Source organism: Octodon degus, unplaced genomic scaffold, assembly GCF_000260255.1.
Source record: "Octodon degus isolate 3935 unplaced genomic scaffold, OctDeg1.0 scaffold00004, whole genome shotgun sequence".
In the NCBI taxonomy this organism is placed as follows: domain Eukaryota; kingdom Metazoa; phylum Chordata; class Mammalia; order Rodentia; family Octodontidae; genus Octodon; species Octodon degus.
The window spans coordinates 32,069,126-32,092,996 of NW_004524580.1; the positions used below are offsets into that span (position 1 = coordinate 32,069,126).

The 23,871-nt window shown below is 46.0% G+C and overlaps 1 protein-coding gene across 1 annotated transcript in view; it reads left to right on the top strand.

Moving 5' to 3' along the window:
• Window positions 1–23,871, top strand: part of Txnrd1 (thioredoxin reductase 1) — a 93,691-nt gene that overhangs the window by 16,897 nt on the left and 52,923 nt on the right. Inside the window, exons 2-3 of the mRNA XM_023717007.1 lie at window positions 5,940–6,082; window positions 15,323–15,383. The gene's annotated coding sequence lies outside the window, so the exon portion shown is untranslated. The remainder of the gene's footprint in view (window positions 1–5,939; window positions 6,083–15,322; window positions 15,384–23,871) is intronic.

The following is a 23,871-nucleotide window of genomic DNA, read 5'->3' on the forward strand; positions in this document are numbered from 1 at the left end:
AAGCACAGGGACCGCGGTTCAATCCCCCAGCACCACATGCCAGCCAGCCCGCCCCCTGGTGGGCTGAGCTGGCCACACACACACACTAAATAAATAAATAAATAAATGTTTAAAAAAAATAAAATAAAATAGACCTTTTGTTCTACTATACTATTTGCTTTCTAACTGGCTATTGTTTTTATTCATTTTATTGTTTGTGGTCTTTTTTAATTAATCAATTTGGTTGCATTTGTGGTCTTTGTGTTTTCTTTAAATGTTTTCCCTATGCTGTCCTTTGCCTTAAATTTTACTTTTTTGTAGTATAATCTGTTGAGTTTTTCTTTTGGATTTACTTCTAAATTTAGGAAGGTACTTGCCCTAATGATTGATCTAGAAGTAGTTTTATATAATATGCTTTGTTATTAGAGATCTGGAAAAGGTTTGTATGATATGCTTAGAAAGATAAGGAAAACAACTTTCCTCCAAATTATCAAGTCATCATTATAGTTACATAATGTACTACCTAAAAGTACATTTTCTTTTTATTGGTTTGTGATGGCCTTTTATCATAACTTATTATATATACATATATATCTGGACTATCAAGATCATCTAATGATTTCTTTATTTTTACAAATATGTATAAAGAACACATTTTATTGTTACCTTTTAGGTTGTTTATGAGTATACAATGGGCATTTCCTCATGGATCCAAATACTAGCATTTGATTTTAACCTAAAAATTAGGGGCAAAAATAGAAAGAAAAAAAAAAAAAAGAAATTGAAATTTTATCAAAGTTTTTTGTTTGGTTGGTTTTTTTAGGCCGGGTTTTACAGTGTAGTTCAGGCTGGTGCTGAGCTTGTTTATGTAGCCCAGGCCGGCCTTGGACTCAGGGCGACAATCCTTCCTGCTCAGCCTCCCAAATGCCAGGAGTATAGGCAGGCGCCACCCTACCTGGCTGAACACTGCTTGAAACTGGATTTCTTTCTTTTTTAAACATTATATTTCAAAATTGAAAAAAATTAAGAAAAAATGACAAACTTGTGGCCATACCTCACTTGTTTTTATTGTAAGAGACAGAATTTAAGGAAAACTTCTAATGATTTTGGGCAGTCTCTTATTATTCATACAACTGTTTATTTTTAATGTTGTCTCCCCAGTAAGAGTGCAGCTTTTCTTGGGCCCAGAAGACACGCCTGTTTCCCAGAGGCCCTTGGCACCAGGTTCTGAAGGTTGCTGAATGCTTTAGCTTAATAGCTGGGTGGCGCCCGGAGTGTGGGAGTTATGTAAGATATTGTCACCTCCGGTTAGAGTCAGTCAGCTTGCAAAGCCAAGGAGTCAGTCAGGCACGATGGAATTAGGAACTTGTGTGACAGCCCGGATTCCTGCACAATTAATTACCTGCCTTGACCTCAGGTTCTTCCTCAGCATAATGAATAGTTGGCATAGTGACTCCAAAAGTCTGTCCCATGCTGACATTCTGAGACTCGGTCCATGAGATGCTACCATTAAGAATTCTGATTTCTATGTTGTCTTCTAAATAAAAATAATGACAAAGAAAATGCGCAAGAGTTTAAACATTTTTTGAAGTGTGATTGGTGAGGCTCAGGCATGTGTCATGTTGCTTTAGTTCAGAGCTTCTCCATTAAGAGTGTGCATTGGACTTACCAGGAAACATTTGAAACATGCACATTTAGGACTGCAAGTTCAAGGCCAGCCTGGGCTACATAGTGAGACTGTGACAAAAAATGACATCTGTGTGCGCGCGCACACACACACACACACACACACACACAAGTATTTATCCTAGGGCCCCACAAAAAGCCATGGGTAGGAGCTGGGAAACCACAGCCATTCCGATGCAAATGAGGTTGAGCGGCACATCTCACACTGCTGCTGTATGGGCAGCAGATGCTGCAGTCTGGTCTGATATACTCTGCCGTGAGTAGAACGCCCTGTTGCTCTTTAGGGTCCTGTAATTAAATGGTACAGACTTTGGGTTTCCTTTAAGAAATTTATTTCTCATTGTTTTAGCCATGCAGAATGCTGTAGCAAAATACCATAGACTGATAGCTTAAAAAATAAGAGACATTTATCCCATCGTTCTGGAGACAGAAAGTCCAAGATCCTAGGCTCACGAGAGTCTTATGTCTGGCGAGGCTGCATGCCTTCTTGCATGGGGAAGGAGACCAGGACTCTGGGTTTCTTTTTTATCAGCGCTAATGCCATGCATGCCCTTCCCGGAGCCCCTCCCTCCCAGGACTCTCATCTTGGGAGTTAAAACTAAAGTGTAGCCCATGGCACCCATCTCTCAAAGGTAGGAGAATATCTATATCACTTTTCAATTTGGTATCTAGCTAGCTATATATTTTTTCTTTGAGTGCAAGGCCTGGAAACCAGGGACTTGCTCATGTTAGACAAGTTCGCTGCCACCAAGCTAAAACCCCAACTCTTGGAAGTATTAGTCGCATTTGAGTGACTGGTATGTAAAAGAACTAGCTGTCCTAGCCTTTGATCCAGTCTTCACATTGTGTAATAGAGTTTTAAAGTTACTTTAAATTAACTAGCCTTTAAAAGCTACTTTCATAAAAATAACACATATTCATGGTTTAAAACACACACTATGAAAGAAATGTGATGAAAGTCCAGTACCAGCAATAATAATTATAACTGTTTTGGGGGACTTAGGTGCTTTGTTTAAATATCAGCCTAGGCAGAGTGACAGTATAGTTGCTGAAAAAGTATCGGCTCTACCTTTAGGTTTACAGTCAATTGATTTTCAGCAAGGGTTGCAAAACAAAGCAATTGAGAAGAAACGTTCAGTTCAACCAATGGTACGGAGGTGCCTGGTGATTGACCTGCAAAAGAATGAAAGCCAAGCCCTTTGCACAGCTGATGAAGTACTAATCCAAAATCAGAGGCGGGGAGATGGCTCAGTAGAATAAGTGCTTGCCTGGCGAGCGCAAGGGCCTGAGTTCAACCCCCCCTCCTGTTCTGCCAAAAAAACCCAAAACAAACAAACAAAAACAAAACAAAAAAAATGGGTTGCAAGGAGTTAAACTACAAAATTCATAGGAGAAAGCATAGGAGTAAATCTTTGTTTTGCTTTTTGAGATAGAGCCTTGCTATAAACAGCTGACCTTGAACTCACTATGTGGCCAAGGCTGGCTTCGAACTTTCTCAGTCCTCCTGCCTCAGCCTCCCAGTGCTGGGACCACAGGTGTGTACCACCAAGCCTGGCTAATCTTTGTAACCTTGATAGTTTTGGTGCCCAGTAATTCCTTAGATATGACACTAAAAACACAAATAAAAGGAAAAAATAAATGAAATCAACTTTACCAAAATTTAAAAAAAGTTGTGTGCTTCAAAGAACATCAAATTAAATGGAAAAGGCTACAGAATGGGAAAAGCTATTTGCAGCTCATGTATCTGATAGGAAATGTGTATCTAGAATTCTTTTAACTAAAAAGTAAAAATATTTCGTTATCAAATGGGAGAAGGCTTTGAACAGATCTGCCCAAGGGAGGTATGCAGATAGTTAAGCACATGAAAAGTTGCTCACTATTAGCTCTCAGGAAAATGCAAATCATAACCACGGTGAGGCACCACTTAAAACCTACCGGGATGGCAGGAATGAAAACCGTCAGCTGTGAAGTATACAAGGGCGTGGGCAGAGTGGGCCCTTTGTGCACTGTTGGCGGAGGTGGCAATGGGAAAAGTGTCAGATCCTCGGACAGTGTACCAGAGTTACTGTTGAAGTCTGGAGCTTACAAGAGGGAACAATATAGGACACATAACATAGATTTTGTAATAGTCACCCAAAGGGTCATGTACAAAGAGTACAAGAAGTCTCTCCACACACCAGGAATCCAGCTGAGGGCCTGGATCCCACGGTAACGTCCTACGTGAGTCCGACTGGAGGCCTAGAGCCCGTGACAATGTCTCATGCAGATCTGTTTCATGGATCTGCAGTGGGAATGCCGAAGGCCACTGGTGGAAGCTAAGAAGTCTGCCAGCGGGGTGAAAGATCTGTGTCAACTGCAGGCTGAGGGATCTGCGCTGGAGCCAGGAAGTGACGCTCAAGGTCAGGACCGGAGCTCCCCTGAAAAGTACCACAGCCACCCTCAGCACCTCTGATGATGAGAACAGCTGAGTCTGTATCAAAGCCGGGGTGACGAGCCTGCCCTGGAGACTGAGCTGCGCACCATCTTCCCTTCCAGAGCCAGGAAGCAGTGTTCAAAGTGAGGGCCAGAGCGCCCACCAAGGGCCACCGCCATCCTCAGTGACAGCGAGGTCCCGAGCTCCTCTGATGGTGGGAACAACCACGTTCATCAGGAGAGCCAGCGTGACAAGCTCCTCCGGAGAAGCCAACAGCTTCCCAACTTCTTCCTCCCCAGTGTGCCTCTCAGGCTGCTGCAGCAGCCCTCAGGTGGCCTCCCCGCCCCCCAGCACCACTGTGCAGCTCCCCTGCGGGTCACAAGTTGACCGCCAGCCCTCAGTCCCCCCCAGCTACCACGTGCCCAACGATCGACTCCCAAGGATTTAACACAAAGGACTTGAAAACAGGTGTTCAGACGTGAATGTTAAGCAGCAGCTCTAGGCCTGGTGCCAAGATGTGGCAACAGCCCAGGGGTCCCGGAGCTGAGGGACAGTTAAAGAAAACGTGGTCCAGGAGATCTGTACCACAGGGTCTCATTTGGCAGAGGAATGAAGCACTGATACAAGCTACAGCATGAGTGAGCCTTGACACATAAAAGCCAGCCCGCCCAAGGGACTAGCAGTCTGTAATTCTCTACGGTAGATTAGTGGTTGTTTAGAAGCTGGGGGTGGGGGGTGGGGGTGGGGGGGTGACTTTACTGTCGAGAAAGAAAGTGACTTCCATTGAGTGTGGGCTTTCTTTTGGCATGCTGAAAATATTCGAAAATTGTGATGAAAATCACACAACTCTGAACGTCCTAAAAGTTTTATTATGGAATTGTACACTTGCTACTGGTGCACCTTAGGCACGTATATTTGTAAAAAGCATGGGTTAGAGGAAAGGACAGCCTAGGTTTGAAGCCTAGCCCCGACACTTCTGTGGGCCAGGCAAACTTGGAGAATTTGCTTGACTCCTGGGAGTCGGTCTCCTTGTTGTGAACCAGCTTATGGTAACCATGCCTACAGGCGGCACGCAAGGTGCAAATGAGGGTGCTTGTGAACACTCACCCCACGCCTACTTCTGGATGAATGTTGGTATCTCACCGCAAAAGTGCTGAGAAGACCAGGAAAAAATGGCCCCTTGTTTATCTAGGAAGATAAACTCACATGACAGGGACTCCCTTAAGGAGCAAGGAAAAGGGAGGACAGAGCCGGTTTGTGTGTAGGCCCTGAGGAAAATAGCTAGTTTCAAACATTTACAAGCCAGAGACAGCAAGCCTTGGTGGTTTGGCTGGCGGTGCTGCCCAGGGTTACAGCTGCCACATGAACATGGCATAGCCCCGGGATGGGTCATGTTCAGTCAGCGCCTGGTGGGACGGGGAAGAGTCCTGGGCAGGGAGTAGAGATCTCCAGAGCTGTTTCAGAAACCTGGATAAGGAAAGAGCCAAGCCTAGGTCTAGGCTGGGGCTGGGTGGTATAGAAAGGGGACTTGGGGTCTGAGTGCCAGCTGCTCCTCATCTGACCGTGAGGAGTGCAGCGTGTGTAGAGGTCGCCCTCGGTGTGTGGGATCTGACCCTTGCTCTCCTGTTGCCAGAAGAGGTTCAGGTTCTGGCCCTGGTCCCCTGAGAGTGCTGAGGTGGACTGTGGCGCCCTGAGCTGGGAACGCTGACCGAGTGGCCGAGGGATCTCATCAGGTGATGGAGGCCTTCCTCAGACTCCATACCCTCGCTGTGTGGCTTGTGCAGGGAGCCTAGTATTAGGCAGTGAGTGCATCACTGTTTTTCTTTCCGATAATTGCCATCTTTGCTCCTATGGCTTCTAGGTAAGGATCATCACCCTGCCTGAGCCACGCCAGATGTCCTAGGAGGAGTCTCTAGCTTGGCCTGGGCAGACAGGAGCTCTTGGTGGCCATAGAGACTGTCACCACATTCATCATCCGAGAGGCCCAAGCAGCGCTGCACTGGGGTAAGCTTTCCCTCGAGCCTGAGGGGAATCTGACAGACCTATGAGCTGAGATGGATATGGTTAGATTTCACCTTCAGAGGGGACGTGTGGAGGGGGGGCTGGCTTCAGGATATGGAGAATGTTGCTCTGAGAATACAGCACGCTTGAGCAGTCTTTTCCTGAGGTTCTGCCAAGTGTGGTATGCGCCCAGGTCCTCCAGGTCCGGGAATGCTGTGTGGAGGCTTATCTCCAGGATGGCTCCTGAGGTTCTTGCTTAGAGCAGGCCTGGAATTTGATGGATCTTCACCGATGCTTTGGTTTATGATGGGGAGGATGACCTTACAGAGAAAGAGCTGTTAAAACTGTTTTCTTCTTCTTCTTTGTTCTTTACCGAAACTTAGCAGAGAGAGAAAAGGTCAGCAACCACAGCCAGGGTGGATGGGTCTAAGGTGCTCGGCTCTGCCACAGGGCCTGTCGTGGAGCTGTGGGAAGGCTGTAGTGTCTCTGTGGGCTCTGTAGTGTCTCTCATCTCTGAGGATCAGGCCAGCCTGGACTGCATAGTGAGTTCTAGACCACCCTGTACTGGCAGCAAGACCCTGTCTCAAGAAGCCGAGAGAGAGAGAGAGAGAGAGAGAGAGAGAGAGAGAGAGAGAGAGAGAGAAACAGACAGACAAAAAGAGACAGAAGGTGGCCAAGCAGCGAACACACTTGGAGCAGGAAGACTTTCTCATCTTTCCTCTCCTTTGCACACAGGCTACATCGCTGTCCCCTAAACTCCCCTGTCTATGTGACATGAGGCCTTGTATGTGGCATGCTGTACTGCCAGTGGGATTGCGAAGACAATATCCCATCCCTCGTCAGTCAGAGAAGGCAGAACACTGGCAGAGGCAGTGGGCTAAATCTAGAAGAAAGCTAGGTGTTCAACATCTGCTGTGTGATTCTGGCCTCTGGGGGTGAACTGTGTAGCTCTGCTGATCTGGTCTTCTTGAGGGCTCCCCTCTCCCATATATGTTTAATTTTTAAAATAGAGGGGTTGAGGCTAGTTCGTTATAGAGGTCTTTCTTTCTTTTCTTTTCTTTTCTTTCTTTTTTTTTTTTTTTTTTTTTTTTTTTTTTTTTTTTTTTTTTTTTTTTTCCTTTCTTTTTCTTTTTTGCAGTACTGGGGATTAAACTCAGGACCTTGCACTTGCCAGGCAAGCACTTATTCTACTGAGCTATCTCCATTCCCCCCCCCCTTTTTTTTTTTTGCTTTATAACCATGTGGCTTTCTAATATTTTCTTTTGCTAAATTATGGTTAAGCGTCTGGAGTTTGTATCTTGGCCGTGTGACTTGGTGGTCATGTGACCTTGGCTAAGTTATTTACCTTAGTGTCTCAGTTTCCTCATCTGCCAATTGTCTATAATCGTACTAGTCTGTTGTAAGTCTGTGGTGAGCCTTAAATTAATTAATATTCATGAAAGCCACAGAACATACCTGCCACTTAATAAATGCTGTGGACATGTTTGTTGATAACAAGCTGTTGCTCTTCCTGTTTCCCTGATCTCAGCTTAAAGTCTTGGATGGTGATCTTCCTTCTCTAAGTGCAGAGGCTCAGTGCAGTAGTAGTCATCGAGTACCTGGCATAATTCCAGCACCATTGATTCTGCCAGTGGTCAGAGCTACCTTGGCGCCTGCTGTGTGCCAGGCAGTCTCTGGTCACTCTACTTAGACTTTTCAACTTTTTTTTATTTATATTTTATTAGGGCCTATAGGGTCTCACTACACAGATTGGACTGGGACTCATAGTGATTCTTCTATTTTCAGCCTCCCAAGAGCTGGGATTATAGGCGTAGCACCACACCCAGTCTCAATGGCTATCTCAGTGCACCCCCAGGGGTGGGGCCAACACAGCAGGCTGGGGATCAGACCCCGGTGCCTGCGTCTGACTAAGCAGGCACTTTAATCCACTGAGCTATCTGGCCAGCCCCTCAGATTGTTTTAAAAAATTGAAAAATTATAATTTGGACCAAGTCTTTCAGTCCAGATTGCCCCAGGCATGGATGGGTTTTTAGATTCCAGGTCTAGTCCTTGAAATCTCACAGCTTAGACCTGTTAAGGTCCTAACTACTCGGTTCCTCAGTTCTTCTACCAATTTCCTCACTTCCTAGCTCTTCAAATCTGCTCTACAGTGGAGAAATTTTCCTATAAAACTCATTCATATTTACATATTTATTTAAATATGTGGGTTTTTTTCACTTATGTATTTAGTACAGGGACTCATTATGCAGCTCAGACTTGTAGTAATCTTCCTATTTTTAGCCTCCCCAGCTTTGGGATTACAGGTGTGTGCCACCATGCCTGGACTGGGTCAGTGGCTCAGTGTGCCCTGGGGGCGGGGCTGGTGGTGGCAGGCATGCAGGACTCGGTATCAAACCACGGTCGCTGTGCTTGCCAAAGTAGGCACTTAGTCTGCTGAGCTATCTCACCAGCCCAATGTGTAGTTATTCTGACAACTTTATTTCTGTTACTGTCAAATCACTCCTGGTGTGCCAGGTCTGCTACACAAATAGCCTCAGGAGAATAGCAAAGGCAATCCTGGCCAACAAAGACAAAGCAGGAGGCATTACAATTTCTGACTTGAAATTATACTACAAAGCAACTGTAATAAAATCTGCATGGTATTGCAACAAAATAGACCTAAGGGTCAATGGAATAACTTAGTAGATGCAGAGACCTCTAGGAACACACTCAGCTACCTGATCTTCGACAAAGGGGCTAAACACGCTTACTGGAAGAAAGATAGTCTCTTTAACAAATGGTGCTCGAAAATTTGGCTCTGTACATGCCGAAAACTAAAACTTGACCCAGGTCTATCACCATGCACTAAACTAAAGTCAAAATGGATTAAAGAACTAAACATTAAAAGAGAAACACTGAATCTCCTAGAAGAGAAAGTAGGAGGAACTCTTGAAGACATAGGGGTAGGCAAAGAGTTCATGAACAAAAATCAAATCTCACGGGAAATACTTGAAAGAATTAACAACTGGGACCACCTCTTACTGAGAAGTTTTTGCATGTCAAAAGAAATTATCAATAAAGTGAAAAGACAACCCACAAACTTCGAAAAAATCTTAACTAATAAACACTCAGACAAAGGTCTGCTCTCTAGAATTTATAAAGAACTAAAGAACATTAGGGCCCCTAAATATAAAGACCCAATCCAGAAATGGGCATCTGAGTTGAACATACACTTCTCAGAGGACGAAATTAAAGAAGTGAATAAATATATGAAAAAATGCTCCTTATTACTAGCCATCCATGAAATGCAAATTAAAACAACACTGAGATACCATCTCACCGCAGAAAGAATGGCTAACATAAAGAAATCAACCAACAACAAATGTTGGAGAGGCTGTGGGGAAAGGGGAACCCTTCTCCACTGCTGGTGGGAGTGTAGACTGGTGCAACCATGATGGAAATTGGTGTGGAGACTCCTTAGAAAACTAGGCCTGGAAATCCCATTCAAGCCAGCTATTCCCCTACTGGGAATTTTCCCGGAGGAACTGAAAGCATCATATCATAGTGATATATGTGTACCTATGTTTATAGCAGCACAGTTTGTGATAGCCACATCTTGGAAACAACCAAGATGCCCGTCACATGTGGAATGGTTGAAAAAAATGTGGTACTTTTATGTAATGGAGTATTACTCAGCTATAAAGAGTGATAAGCTCGAAGCCTTCATATTTAAGTGGATACCACTTGAAGATATACTTTTAAGTGAAATAAACCAAACCCACATGTGTAAATATTGTATTGTCTCCCTAGTATAAGAACTTAAAGGAGGAATTATATATATAAAGTTACAACACAAATAAAAGGAAAGTGAGAACTTGAGGATTGGACAATGAGTAGTGGGCAAGGAGAAAAGCTGGGAAACATGACCGGGGCAAAGCCATGCATTTGTACGCATGAGATGGGTGGGGCAATGATCCTGGGGGACATCGGCAGGTTTTTGAGACTAGCGGTTGGCTGGTGAGACTCTCACCCTGACTAACTGTATATGCTGGTGCCCGTGAGCCGGGCGGCTGCACTGAAGATGGTGATGTGTAATAGAGGGGTCGCGCTTGGAGTGCCTGCCATCCTGGTCTTCTAAATATGTACTTTTTGTCATGACATACCATTTATTGCCATAATGTCTCTCAAGTAAAGTCTTTTTTTTTTTTTTTTAAAAAAAGGGTAATAAATTGAAAAAAAATTTAAAAACCACAAGAATAAGAAAAAAAATGTCACAGGTCTGTCCTGTTATAGTTCTGTATATGGTTAGATTTCTAAATTTCTTTGTAAAAATGTTAATGCTTATTTCTACTTTTATAAAATTATTTTTCCTTCATATTCTGTAAGGACTTAAAGTTCAACATATCAGTATTTGATGGAAAATACCTGTTCCAGGATATGCCAAAATGTTTGATATTTAGACAGATAGAGTAAACTGAACTGCATATATTGCAGGATAATGATAAGCTTCTCTTCTGGAGGATTAACAACCTAAGTTAGCAGTTCAAAATTGGGGAAAAGGAAGGGCTGCAAGGTCAGCTAACATTTTGGCCCTAGCCTTTCAAGGCCAGTGAAGACTCGGGACATAGGAGATTGTAACTCAGTTGTGCTCCAAATTTTCTGATCAAGAAGATCATGGAGCCACAGAGGAATGTGACTAATGATGTACAGTGAGCCTGGGGAGAGTCACATGGGGAGAAAAAACATTTTCTCAAGCTTTCACAGAGAGCAAATTGGTTAAACAATGGCCGTGACTCATCCTCACATCAGACACTGACAAAAGGATGTACAAAGTGCGGTACAGGGCGACAGGACTGACCTTATCAGATACAGAAGTTACATTTCTTGGCATATAGGTCTTGCTTTATCTTGGTCTTAACCATCCAGCAGAAAAGTATAAAAATGAGGTATATAAAGTAAAGCCATATTAATACGATGAGCTGTAAGAGGCTCAAGTTATCAACTTCTGAGAATAACCCACTAATATTATAGACTGCTAGGCAGTGTTCGATTGTTTAGTTGAATTCAAACACCTCAGTATTTAGATGCCAATAGAATATCCACCTCTGCCAGGACAAAAAAAAAAAGGCGGGGGGGATACAAAGGAAAGATCATTTTGTATTTGTATTTACAAAATAGGATAAATATACAGCTACTTTCGCTTAACTCAATGAGAAGAAAGAGGTGTACTAACAGTGTTTGGACAGGATATCCTGTCTGCTTCTTGTACTATGGATAACCACTAAGAAGAAAACAATGTACAATGTATTGATTATCAAAACTGTCCTATTAATCAGCTTTGAAACTGTCTCATTCATATTTATTTCTCTATTAAAAGTAAATTTAAAAAAATAGCCTCAGGTTTTACCTTTTGCCTTCGCTCTGCTGCATATGCCAGCTGTTTTCATATTGGTGCCCTCTAATGTGAACGATGTGTTTGGCCATGAAAGATACTAAGTGACTCTCCTGCTAAAAATGGTGCATTTCTCTGCAGGCTGCAAATTGTATACTTAGCTGCTTGTATTAGCTCTTTGAAAAATAACCCCAGCTGAGCGCATTGGTACATGCTTGTAATCCCCGCTGCTTGAGAGGCTGAGGCTGGAGGATCTCTTGACCCCAGGAGTTTCAAGCCAGCCTGGGTAACACAGCAAGACCCTCATCTTAAAAAAAAGAAAGAAAGAAAGAAAGAAAGAAAGAAAGAAAGAAAGAAAGAAAAAAAAATTACCTTGAAATAAAATTTTCTCAGGTCGTTTCCTTCTTTGATTTTATAAACTTGTTTAACAGTTGCGGTCTGAGTAAACTGGAAGGGAGAAACTTTGTTTTCGCATTCTCCTTGGCCTGATTGAGATTTCCCTCTCTCTGAGGTGAGTAATGTAATTTGCATTAATTCACGCTGGGAAAGGCCCGCAATGAAATGACCTTCTACGTAAAGTCAGTTTCCTGTGTGTTGTATAATATTTTTGCTGTGTGTGCCAAATGTGTCCTCCTGTGAAGAGGGCATTTTGAAGGACAAAGGTCAGCCCTCGCTCCCTTTTCAGAAGAGGTGATAAGTGTCTCCCAGCCCTTTCCGTGGAGGCGGAAGTATTTAGTTGGAACTGGCAAAGGATGACTCATCCAGCCCGTGTGCTGCTTGGTGGGCAGATCCATGGCCCTTTCTCAACAGTGTGCTTGATTACAGGCAAAGTCGAACATCCTCCATTTTGATCGGTGAGAAGATTCTAGAAAACAGTTCTGCGATTCCCTGCAAAGCTGTAAATCTGTACTACATAACCATGCTCAAATTCTTTCAGAATTAACCCAGAAAGTAAATTTCTTGAAGCGGGATTATGTGTACTCTAGAATGTAGTGCTTTTGTTTCTTACATTTCACTCCCTCTTTTTTTTTCTTCTGAGACAGGGCTTTTGTCGCTATACAATTCAGACTGGCCTTAAGCTCACTTTGTAGCCTAGGCTAGCCTCAAACTCACAGTGATCCTCCTGCCTCAGCCTCCCAAGGGCTGGGATTACAGGTATGTGCCACCATACCCAGCTCAAATGTGATGATGACTTTTTGGATTGGCTTTTTAGGATTTACTCTCTAGACCTGGTAAATATGTTTTATTGTAACAAACCATGTTTTCTTTTTTTGTATTTAGTAAGGGTCTGTAGGGTCTACAGGGTCTACAGGGTCTTCCTATGTAGATTGTACTCATAGTGATCCTCCTGTTTTCAGCCTCTCAAGAGCTGGGATTACAGATGGGTGCCACCACTCCCAGTTTCAATCACCCTCTCATTTCGGGGCAGCCCGGCAGGCCAGGGATAGAACCCCGGCAGCTGTGCTCTGCCTAGCAGGCACTTTAATCCGCTGAGCTATTTGGCCAGTCCAGCAAACAATGCTTTCTTTATAAAGGATGTGCCTAAGGAAGACAAGAGTTTTTATCTTGTATGTATGTGAGTGTTTGAGTATGAATTGACTTTGTCTGCAGGCTTATTGCCACAGCTGCTGGTACTTATATTTGAGGTCCCTCTTGCCATACCTTGTCTTTGTGTGTGTGTGTGTCCTCTTTCTCAGAAGGACTTTTATCTTTTTAAATGTATGTTGCCAGGGAGCTACACGTAGGAGCCAAAGGAAGACGTGTAAGAGCGCCCGGAACAGTGTGAATGCACCCAGCTTCCCGTGTGGATCCAGGGTCATCCTTGGTCGTGTGGGGTCTGCCAGCCTGTGTCTGTGTGAGGACGTCTGTTGCTGGTCCAGGCCCTCAAGGCAAGATCCACTTTTCTGACTGATAATTCCTGTGAGCCTCGGGCTCCTTGGGCCTTTTTTTTTTTTTTTTTTTAAATCATACCCAACAAACAAGAAGGTAGAATGTGATTCTAAAATTTCCCAAAATATTACTGAAGGCCATTTGTGTATGCTGATGTCTTCTTGTAGGTAAGTTTCCTTTACTAGTCATTCGAATGTTATTTAGTAGTACAGGTTTGGCAGAAGTAACTTTTATAATGAAATTTTAGTTTTTCCCTAAAAAAAATTTAGGTTTTAGGGGGCCAGAGAGATGGCTCAGTAGAATAAGTGCTTCCCTGGCAAGCATAAGAAGGGCCTGAGTTCAATCCCTGGTTCCCCCCCCCCCAAAAAAAAAAAAAAAAAAGGTTTTATATTTTTTATAACTTTAACCTATGACTTTTATTTATTTATTTATTTTAGCAAATGTAAAGATTTATTTTTACTGGGGGAAGGCAGAGGATAAATAGAACTGTTTTCCAAACTGTTCTCCATTGTGTGTACACACCCACACGCATATGTACATACATAGACCCAAATAACCCCCCAAAATAAAAAAAACCCAAGAATCAAAACCCTTCACCCTCAAGCTGCACCAGTACTTCATATTTTGACCAGAAGAATAGATCCTGGTAAGAAGGACAAAATGCAAAATGAAATGACTGAAAAACGCTGAACAAACAGCATTGTTATTATATAAAATATTGTGTTACTGAGCTAGTAACAGATGATGTTCTCTGTGTTGGTAAAACCTTGGAACCACAGAGCTGATTTGTTGAATCTAGTCCATGGCGGCTTCCAAAAGCCAGAAAAGACTTAGTTGGCTTCATTTTCTGATGCTTCGTCAAACTTTTCTACGCAGTCAGGGACACCGTCGTCCTCTCGCCCACGTCCTGCGGCTTAGTGCCCTGCTGTCCAGCGCTCGTCCTGGGTACTGCTCAGCTCGTTTCCTAAGACTTGTGAAGCTGGCGGCACCGAGCCGACGTAACAGTATTCCGGGAAGCGTTTCTGTGATGGGTTTAGCTGCTGCCTGAGCAGTAATGGCGAAGCTGTTAGCAGAGAGGGAGGCTTGCACTTCGGGATTGCTGAGGTGATTTCTGTCCCACTGTCTTTAATCCTGTTCACCTCTTTAGTGCCAGCTGTATTCTTTTCTTTTCTTTTTGTGGAACCAGGGACTGAACTCAGGCCCTTGCGCTTGCCAGGGAAGCGCGTATTCTACTGAGCCATCTCCCCGGCCAGCCAGCTGTATTCTTCACTGCCAGTTTTTTCAGAGAACTCGGAAGCCTTTGGTTGTCAGCTGTAGCTATTCTATGCGCCTTCTTTCTGCGAGCTGTACTCTTGCCCCTCTCCGAATCTGAGCCTGAGGTCTGGCTAACTTTTTTTGTGCCTTGGAGCTCTCTCCCCAGTCTGGCTAACTTTTATGGATTCATGCTGTTGATAAATCATTTTCCTGTGTGCCCCAGAGCGTGGAACCCAGGAAAACAACTCGAGCTTGAAAGCAGCCACATAACCTGTGACTTTTAAAACTGATTGGCTGGTTGAAGTTTATTGGGCAAAAAAAAGTCAGTACTGTGAGGATCTTTTTCCCCAGGGCTACCACATGGCGTTTTGGAAACATTAAGTATTCCAGTGGTTATTATCAGGCCCATTTCCTCGTGGGGTAGATGGAGTCACCAAACGTGTAAAATCTATTTTCTGAAGCTACACAAGTGAATCACTGACAGCAGGACAGGATCCACAGACTTCAAAAGCTCTTTTAAAGATTCTCATGGACAGCAGGAGGATCTTGTGGGTTGTATCAAAATGAGCTGAAAAGTTAGGAGGGAGCGGCTGGCAGGGGCAGGAGAGCAAGGCTGATGGGAGAGATTCTCCTCTAGTGGGTTGTGGGTTGTGGGTTGTGGGTTGTGGGTTGTGACCTGTGACCTGTGACCTGTGACCTGTGACCTTTAGCGTTCCAATCTCTTCTAGGTAAAGAAGCTGTTCCAGTCTATGTGTGCTCCATATTTTTTGCTCGAGCTTGATCAAGCAGGTAAGATTATTTATTTTTGTATTTAGTACAGGGTCTACAGGGTCTCAGTAGCAGATTGGACTCTAGGGATTCTCCTGTTTTCAGCTCCCCAAGTCCTGGGATTACAGGTGTGGGCCACCACGCCCAGCCTCAATCCCCATCCCAGCATGCCCCAGGGGTGGGGCCGGCAGACACGCCAGGGATCCATCTCCAGCAGGCGCTTTAGTCCCTGAGCTATCTGGAGGCAGGTAAGATTCTGATACGTAAATTGTGATGTGACTGCTGGCCGTCCCTTTCTCGCCACCTGTTCTGTCTGCCTCTGCCTGTCCTCCCCGAGCCTTGGTGGTTCAGTGAGCTGTCCTGGCTGAGTCCTCCTTGTAGCTGTGCAGACCCAGCTTCCGCCTTGCCTAGCTTGTCGTCTTAGTGTAGCTTGACGTTTCCTAGGAAGCCGGAGCCTGGTTGCAGGCGTAGCATTTCCTGGTAGCGTTACTGCTGTTGCCAATCTGCTTCCTGTTTAGTAAGTCAAAGAGTATTTGATTAAATGTATTATGATACATTCAGAAGTTGTGACGGGGGTGCACAGAGACCAGTAACATCTGTGACCAAGGGCCGCAGCCAGGAAGCCTGGCCCCCCAGGCAGAGGGAGATGGTGGAGTGGAGTGGCCAAGGGCCGCAGCCACGAAGCCTGGCCACCCAGGCAGAGGGAGATGGTGGAGTGGAGTGGCCAAGGGCCGCAGCCACGAAGCCTGGCCTCCCAGGCAGAGGGAGATGGTGGAGTGGAGTGGCCAAGGGCCGCAGCCACGAAGCCTGGCCTCCCAGGCAGAGGGAGATGGTGGAGTGGAGTGGCCAAGGGCCGCAGCCACGAAGCCTGGCCTCCCAGGCAGAGGGAGATGGTGGAGTGGAGTGAGTGCTGCCTGAGGAGACGTACAGCCTGACTCACAACCAACAGCCAGAGTCTGGGAAGGCATCACTTCCTTTAAGGAACATAGTCACCCTCAGGCCAGGAAGCAGGGGCGCCCTTCACTCCAGGGAGTGTCCTGGTGCTTTTCTCCACCACCCCCAGGGGATAACACAGCCTAGAAGGACACACAGCAACTGAGATACATGGGAAATGGGAACAGGGAGGTGAAGCTCACTGCTAGGGAACGCGGAGCCAGTGACCTCCACAGACTGAGGGTTTGCCATTTTATAGGGACTATTCTGGGTTTGGTACAGAGTCATTAACTGTAATAAAAACCCTTCCAGGAAGACGTTAGCCATACTTCCCAAAGGAGGAAATGGAGTCCTGGGGAGGCTGAATGACCTCCCCACCACCGTGGATCTGTAACTCAGGCACAGCTCTGTTGAGGAACCCACAGAGCTAGTTCAACTCACAGAAGATTGATAGGGCTTTCAGGTGCCAGAGCAGCAGAGACAGGCAGAAGGAGGAAGGGAAATGGGCTTTACTGTCTTCGAGGACATGGAGAGAATCTGGGGAAGAGAAGGGATTCTGTGAGTCGGAACAAAGGGAGACTGAGGCTTTTATGGCCTTTTGGCAGGGGTGGAGTTTGAGGGGGATGTTTAGATATACCTGAGGAGCGGATTGGGGTCTCCCCTGAGGCAGCTGGATGGGTAAAAGGAGATTACACCCTGGGCTGAGTTGGAGAAGAAGTGGGAGGTGGTCCTGGGGAAGATGCGCTTTTGTTTTAAGGGCTTCAGCCATATTAGATGACCACCATAATGATTCAGCAATTTATACTAGGACCAGATCGTATCAGAGATAAAGCAAGCCCACATCCTTCCAGGTTGTCAAGGGTGGGAAAAGTAGGGGTGGGTAATGCCTGAAGAGGGTGGGCTAGACGGTGGCACTGTGGATTTGGGGGCATGAGTTGGGAAAGACTGACAGGGTGGCCCAGGGTACAAGGCAGGTCCTGAGAAGCAGCATCACCTACTGCAGCCTAACAGACCAGAAGTCCTCCCACACACCCCTCAATAAGTCCTGCCCAGGAAAGGTGCCAGTGTGGCAAGTTGGCATGGGTTAGAGTAGAGCCAGCTCCAGCTGTGGACCCGGTGCTCCTCTGGGTCCTTGCTTGTTTGCTAAGATGTCGCCCAGGCTCCTTCCCAGTCTGAACGTGGGCAGCTTGCAGGAACAGAGCAGAGGATGGCAGCCGTTCTCCAGCTGCTGTCTGTGGGCACTCGGGGGCGCCTATGCCCTCCTGGGGTCTTCAGGTCAAAGCTGTTTTCATAGTAAGATGTTATTTACCAGCTTTGAAAATCAGCAGTGGGTGATGCTGTGTGGCTCAGTGTGGGGTGGAGGCCCCAGATGTGCTCTCCACGACAGGCGTGCTAGAAGGAAAACGTCTGTGCAGCAGCAAGAGTTCTCCCTGCTAAGTCGCAATGCTTGGCGCGTCCCTTCATTTTCCCCTCAGCTGAGGGAAGCACACTTGCAGGTTCGGGCAGGCAGCACCGCGCCTTCTCAGGGCAGCACTTGGGCAGTGCACTCAGCCATCTGCTCTTGGGTCAGATGCTAGGCGCGCCTGAGGGTGACTGACGGACTGCGATGCTCACCTGTGGTGGTGTCCCCAGGGGACTGGTGAGTCTGTCACCTCAAGGAGCAAGACTGCCACGGTGTGTTGCCAATAGTGAAGTTTGAGCTTTCAAGTGAAAACTAGAATTCTAGAAAATTTGAGCTCAGTAGCTTTGCAATACTTTTCTGATGAGATTGATAATAGTGTTTAATGTGATGTTAAAAATATTATACACACTTCTGAGGTTGGGGTGGGATCGGAGAATGTCCAGTTAAACTGAAAGATCTGTGAACTAGTCTTCCTTTTTTCCAGTCACTGGACTGGAAAAGTGACTGAACCTTCTCTGGACTTTTATCAAAACAACATATATCATAACAAATTAAATGCAAAATAAATCTGTTTTCTGTAAGGCTAGACACTAAAGAAATTTGAAAGAAATATCAAATGATATCAATCTTATATTTAAATACTTCAGAAAATGTTATATTTATTAAAGTATATTTTTATGATAATGGGTAATAGGTTTATCATTAATTTTAAGTGAGTCAATAAATATATCTCTCAGTTTTAGTTTCTAATACCATAAGTATTGCTAGCTATTGTTTCATATGAGCAAAAACGTTGGCCTTCTCAGTAATTACTTAAGTGTGTAAAGGGGTGCCGAGATCCAAGGTTTGATGCCTCTTGGTCTAACACAAGCCAGAAGAGAATTAGTGTCACACTTTTCTTAATTCTGTGCGATTTGTTCATAAAAATAGAAGGTGCTCTCCCACACACTGTGGCCCTGACCACATGGCAGAGCCCTCTAACCAGGCTCCTGCAGCCAAGGACCCTGTGATGTCAGAGCCGGAGTGGCTGATATGGCTATCCAGTCTGGGTTCACGCCCACGCAGCTCCTACTTGAGCTTCTCTGAGGCTCCGGGAGAACTCTTGGGGCACCATCTTTCTGCAGGTCTCACTGCTTCAGCTCCCAGGGCCCTGAGTCACAGAAGCCGTTTGAAGGCTAGAAGCGCAGTTGGTGGGCAGGGCTTTTGGGTGAAGAAACCAGGGGGTTGGGTGGAGACAAGACCACCTGCCGTGTGTGCTGGGCTTGCAGGAGCCTGGGAAGGTAGCCGATGGGTGGATACGCTTCCTCCCCTAACCGGGTGAGACTCCTTTGTGGCCTTTTCTTGCATTGGGCGTCCCATATGGCCCTTCAGCAAGGAGGCTGGGGCTCCCAGGACAGTGAGCACCCCAACCTGGCTAGCTGCTTGTGCACTGAGTTTGTGTGTGTATGGGGGTCTTGATCTCCGAGGAAGTCAAGCAGGTGCAGGTCTGTTGTGTCAGGACAACCCTCACCTTCGTCTCTGCTGGGGGCTGCACGTGGCACTAGCCTATAGTTCAGGTCCTCCCTGAGAACAGCTCCAGAAGGGCTGCAGTTATGGCTGTGTGTGGGCAGTGGTTCCCGCACGCAAGCTGCCCACCCTTGCCTGGCCCTGCACGCCCTGCTGCTGATTCGGAGCACCCTGTGGGGCAGTGCTGAGGTCACCCTGCTGAGATGTGGAAGGCAAATGCAGGCAGCTGTGGTGCCATTGATGCCCGGGCCCGGGCCTCGGAGCCCGCAGCTGGCTACCAACCGCCTGCCTTACTTCTTTGGCTCTGTCCTCAGAGCCTTGTGCGCTGTGTCCAGGGTCATTGCCTAACAGGTGTCCCTGGACATGGTGAGGCTGTTGCAAGTGGAGATTGGGCAAGTGGAGGTTGTGCTGCTGCCCGTTGCATCTTAACCACCCCTGTGCATGACCTTGGCCTCGCCGTTGCCTTCCCCATCCCGTGGCTTGTTCTAAGGACAGACAGCACTGTCAGCCTGGTTGTCTTCATTCAGTCTGGCAGTGGCTGCCGTCCTGGAGCTACCAATGTGCAGAACAGACATGAGCTCTGACAGGATGTGCGTGGCACTTTGCAAAGGTGTGCGTTTAGGTGCCACATGCCACTAGCTCAGGGTTCTGGTGTGTGTCATCCTCATGTCTGGCTGCCCCGGAAGACACCGCTGCAGCGTGTGGGAAAGGAACTGCTGTTGGTGATGTGCGTCAGTGTTGTAATGCCCCGAACTCCCACACAGCCCAGGGGGGCTGCTGGACTGAATTCTGTCTCACAGTGAGGAGGCAGAAGCCCAGCACTGAGACAGCGGCTCGGGGTCGGTGATCGAGCCCAGGTCAGCCTGCTTCCCAGCTGCCTGCTTTCCCTAAACCAGTAGGAGCGCCTCACACGCAGCCCTCAGGCAGCTCCGAGCTCACTACTGAGATCCTGGTGCTCCTTCAGCAAATGTGTTTGGCCCTCTAGTTATGGGCCAAGCACTGGCAGGGAGAAAATACGAGTGATAAAAACTGGGTGTGGTGGCGCATGCCTGTCATCCCAGTGCTCAGGAGGATCACCCTGAGTTTGAGACCAGCCTGGGCTTCTTAGTGAGTTTAAGGCCAGCCTGAACTACATAGTGAGATGTCCCTGCCTGAATAAGTAAGTGAATAAATAGCAATAATAAGAGAAAAGATGGATACACGGAGGAGTCACCGTCTCGCCCTTCAAGCTCATTCTGCTTGCTTGCATCTGCAGCCTCTGTCACTGCAGCACAGTGCGGTCTGCATAAAGGCTGTAGGGCACACAGTAGCCATGATAGGGTCTGGGCTAGGCGCTGCCCAGGTGGGCAGAGGACATGAGAACTTCATGGCTGGAAGCCACCGTGGCATGTCCCTCTACAGTGGATCTGGGCACGAGTGAGTGCCTGCCAGAAAGACCCATGGGAGACCCCTGAGAGAGGGGCGAGCCGCACAGGAAGGGGCCCAGGGCCTGCCGTGCTGGCTTCCGGTCAGCCTTATGGTAGCCTTTAAGTATCATGGGTTTTGCCCGTAAAAGTGTTCTTTCTTTAAGAATTGGGAGATCACAGTATAATGCAAAATCACGCGTAGCCACATCTAGAGTCAAGCACTGCTGTCATATTTGTGGGTGTCTCATGTGTCCTGTGTTCTGTTTTGTTGATTCGTATTTTTCTTGTAAGCTCTTTAATAGTTTGCACAGTGGGCATAAATAACCCATGTGTTTGGTTAGCCGTTTTACTTAAGCTGAACACACAGTCTGCTGCCAGCTTACGTAAGTATTCATTTTGCTGGGTATGATGGCACATACCTGTAATCCGAGCACTCAGGTGGCCGAGTCTGGAGCATTGCTATGAATTTGAGACCAGCCTGGGCTACAAGCCAGCTTGAACAGCATAAAGAGACTTTGTATACAAAAAAAGCATTTGTTCCATGGTATGTTACCAAGTTATTGATCAATACAGATTATAAACTGTAATTGAATTTCAGTTACATTGCAGGTGAACAAATTTAGTTAAACCATTACTTCTAAATACAGTGCATTAAAAGTAATTATTACAGTATCAGCACCAGTGAAAAGGACTTTCTTGGCATGTAACATACAGCTTCAAATGTCTTATTTAAAAAACAGCAGGATGTGATAACCATGTTGACTGAAATGTGTATCCTTTACTTGTAGAGCATTCTTTTAATATTTGACAAATACTCAGATTTTTTAAAAAGTGCCTTGAGCCTCCTTTGTCAGGAGCTATTCCTATTCCCTATTCCTTTTCTCCAGTAAATTTTCCTACTCTTAAAAAATAAACAGTGATTTGTACAAAAACCAAATGTATAGCTCCAAACAATAAAACATTAAGTATTCAAACTAATATCAGTAATTCTGCAACTACTGATGTAGAGCCCTTGTTCAGCACTTCCACAGACATGACATGTATATACTAGATTTGAAAAGAAAAGGTGGGGGCCGGCCAAATAGTTCAGCAGATTAAAGCACCTGCAAGCAGGCGCAGGGGCAGGGGGTTCGATGCCCAGCATACCATGCTGGTGCTGTCCCCAGGGCATGCTGAGATGGGCGATTGAGACTGGGCATGGTGATGCCAGCCTGTAATCCCAGCTCTTGGGAGGCTGTAAACAGGTGGATCACGATGAGTCTGATCTAGTAGTGAGACCCTGAACACCCTCTAGACCCTTCCCTAAAATACAAAAAAAAAAAAAAAAAAAAAGACTGTATTAAAAGAAAAAGGTGTCACGTACTCAAAAGCACCATGAATATAAATGAGAGTTAGTTGTACAGCCTGAAGTATCCTTGGCATGGACAGACATCGTTCTGTACTCTGGTTATTTCTTAGGAGGAGCTATGAAATGCCACATAAATATTCTTTCAAAAATGAACACATGATTTTTACACATTGATAATTATGAAGAGCAAAAATGGATAGTTTATGGAATAATTGGCTACCATGACAAATATGCTGGTACAAGTTCTCCTCATACCTGTTGGTCAGGTATTTAATACCTATTTAATCATATGATAATTAGCTTTGTTATAAGCTCTCTAAATCTAAGTGTACAATATGCAGTCTGAGTTGAAGATTTAAAGAATGAAGCCAGACTAATGCCTCCAGTGTTACCCACAACTCAACCCTAGCTAGATGATATTGCTTTAAATTTTTAAGTTTATTAAATAAGGGTTAATTGCCCCTTCCATTTGAAAGAGAAGATAAACACTGCATACCAGGAGTACATCTGTTGCTGCATGTTGCCCATAAAACCTTCCAGCAGGGCTCTAAAATATGATGGGCATCAAGCTGTCTGGAATTTGTCCCAATTCGGTGAAAGGGTAATCCTTTCCCAGGAGTTTATTAAAAATTTCTATTTTAAGAGGGCATGATTTATTTCCACCTCTCTATAAATAGTAATTTTTAGAATATGTTTGTGTTGGAAAAGGGCATTTTGAAACTTGGTAACTTATCAGTTGTTTATTTATCTATTGTATTTGTACAGGGTCTCACTACGCAGCTTGGGCCCTAGGGCCGGGCAGAAACCTGGTTCCTGCGCTTGCCTAAGCAGATGCTTAATCCCCTGAGCTACCTCTCTGGCCCCTATACGAATTGTTTAGGACAATCTGTTTCATGAGTGTAAAGATCAAAATATGAAAGATATTCATCTTAGCCATTTAAGAAATAATGAAACCTAAAGTGTAGGAGAACTGCATTACAGGTAATAGCCAGGCGCGGTGGCTTACACCTGTAAACTTGGCACTCAGGAGGCTGAGGCAGGCGGGTCGTTACAAGTTTGAGGGCAGACTGGGCTGTGTAGTGAGTTCAAGGCCAGTTTGAACCTGTAGTTCAACTGAGTTGAGTGAAACCCCATCTTGAAAGATGCCCCTACTGGAAAAAAAAAAGCCTCTTCAAAATATAAAATGCTGGACACCAGCACAGCAGGGCTGAGCAGCTTCCTCCGCATCTTCAGCGTTGCCTGGTGCCCGCAGCCTGCGGCAGTCGTGAGTTAGGTGCTGTTGCTCTTGGGCCTGCTGGCCCCAGCGGGGTGTCTCCCTGCGTCTGCGCAGAGCAGAAACCGAGTGTGTGGGGGGTCATCTGCCGAGCACGCGACCTTTTCCAGTTCGCTCCTTCACCGTTTTGTCGGGGGCGCCGGCAGCAGTCCTCCTCTCGGTTTCCTCACTGCCGATGCCTGCTTGTGTTATTCCATCCTGCTGTTAAAGTTCGTCCAGCGCAGGTGTGGTTGCTAGAGACAGCGCCAGGCTCACTCGCGTCTGCTCTGCCCGTTCTGGGGTTTCCCGGTCAGGCCTGCACACAGTGTGCGCTCAGTAAGGGTGTTATGTTCCCTGCTGCTGAATTCTGGATCGGAGCTCTCAGAATCGGACCCACCCGCGCTGTGGCCACCCTCCTCTTCTTACATCCTTCTAGCAGTCCTGTCAGAGAAGACACTTTCAAACTTCCCACAGTGCGTTTGTGTTCCAGCCGTTCTTCAGCTGTGGGATGAAGCAATGGGTGGTCTATGTCAGGCAAGCATTGGTAAGCTCCTTCAAGGACTTAGTAAGGTCTCCAACACGAGCTGGAGATGGCTCTCTGGAAAGAGAAACAGAACTTTCGTGGGACGAGGGTCAATTAGGTGGCTCCCCTGGCCAGTTCA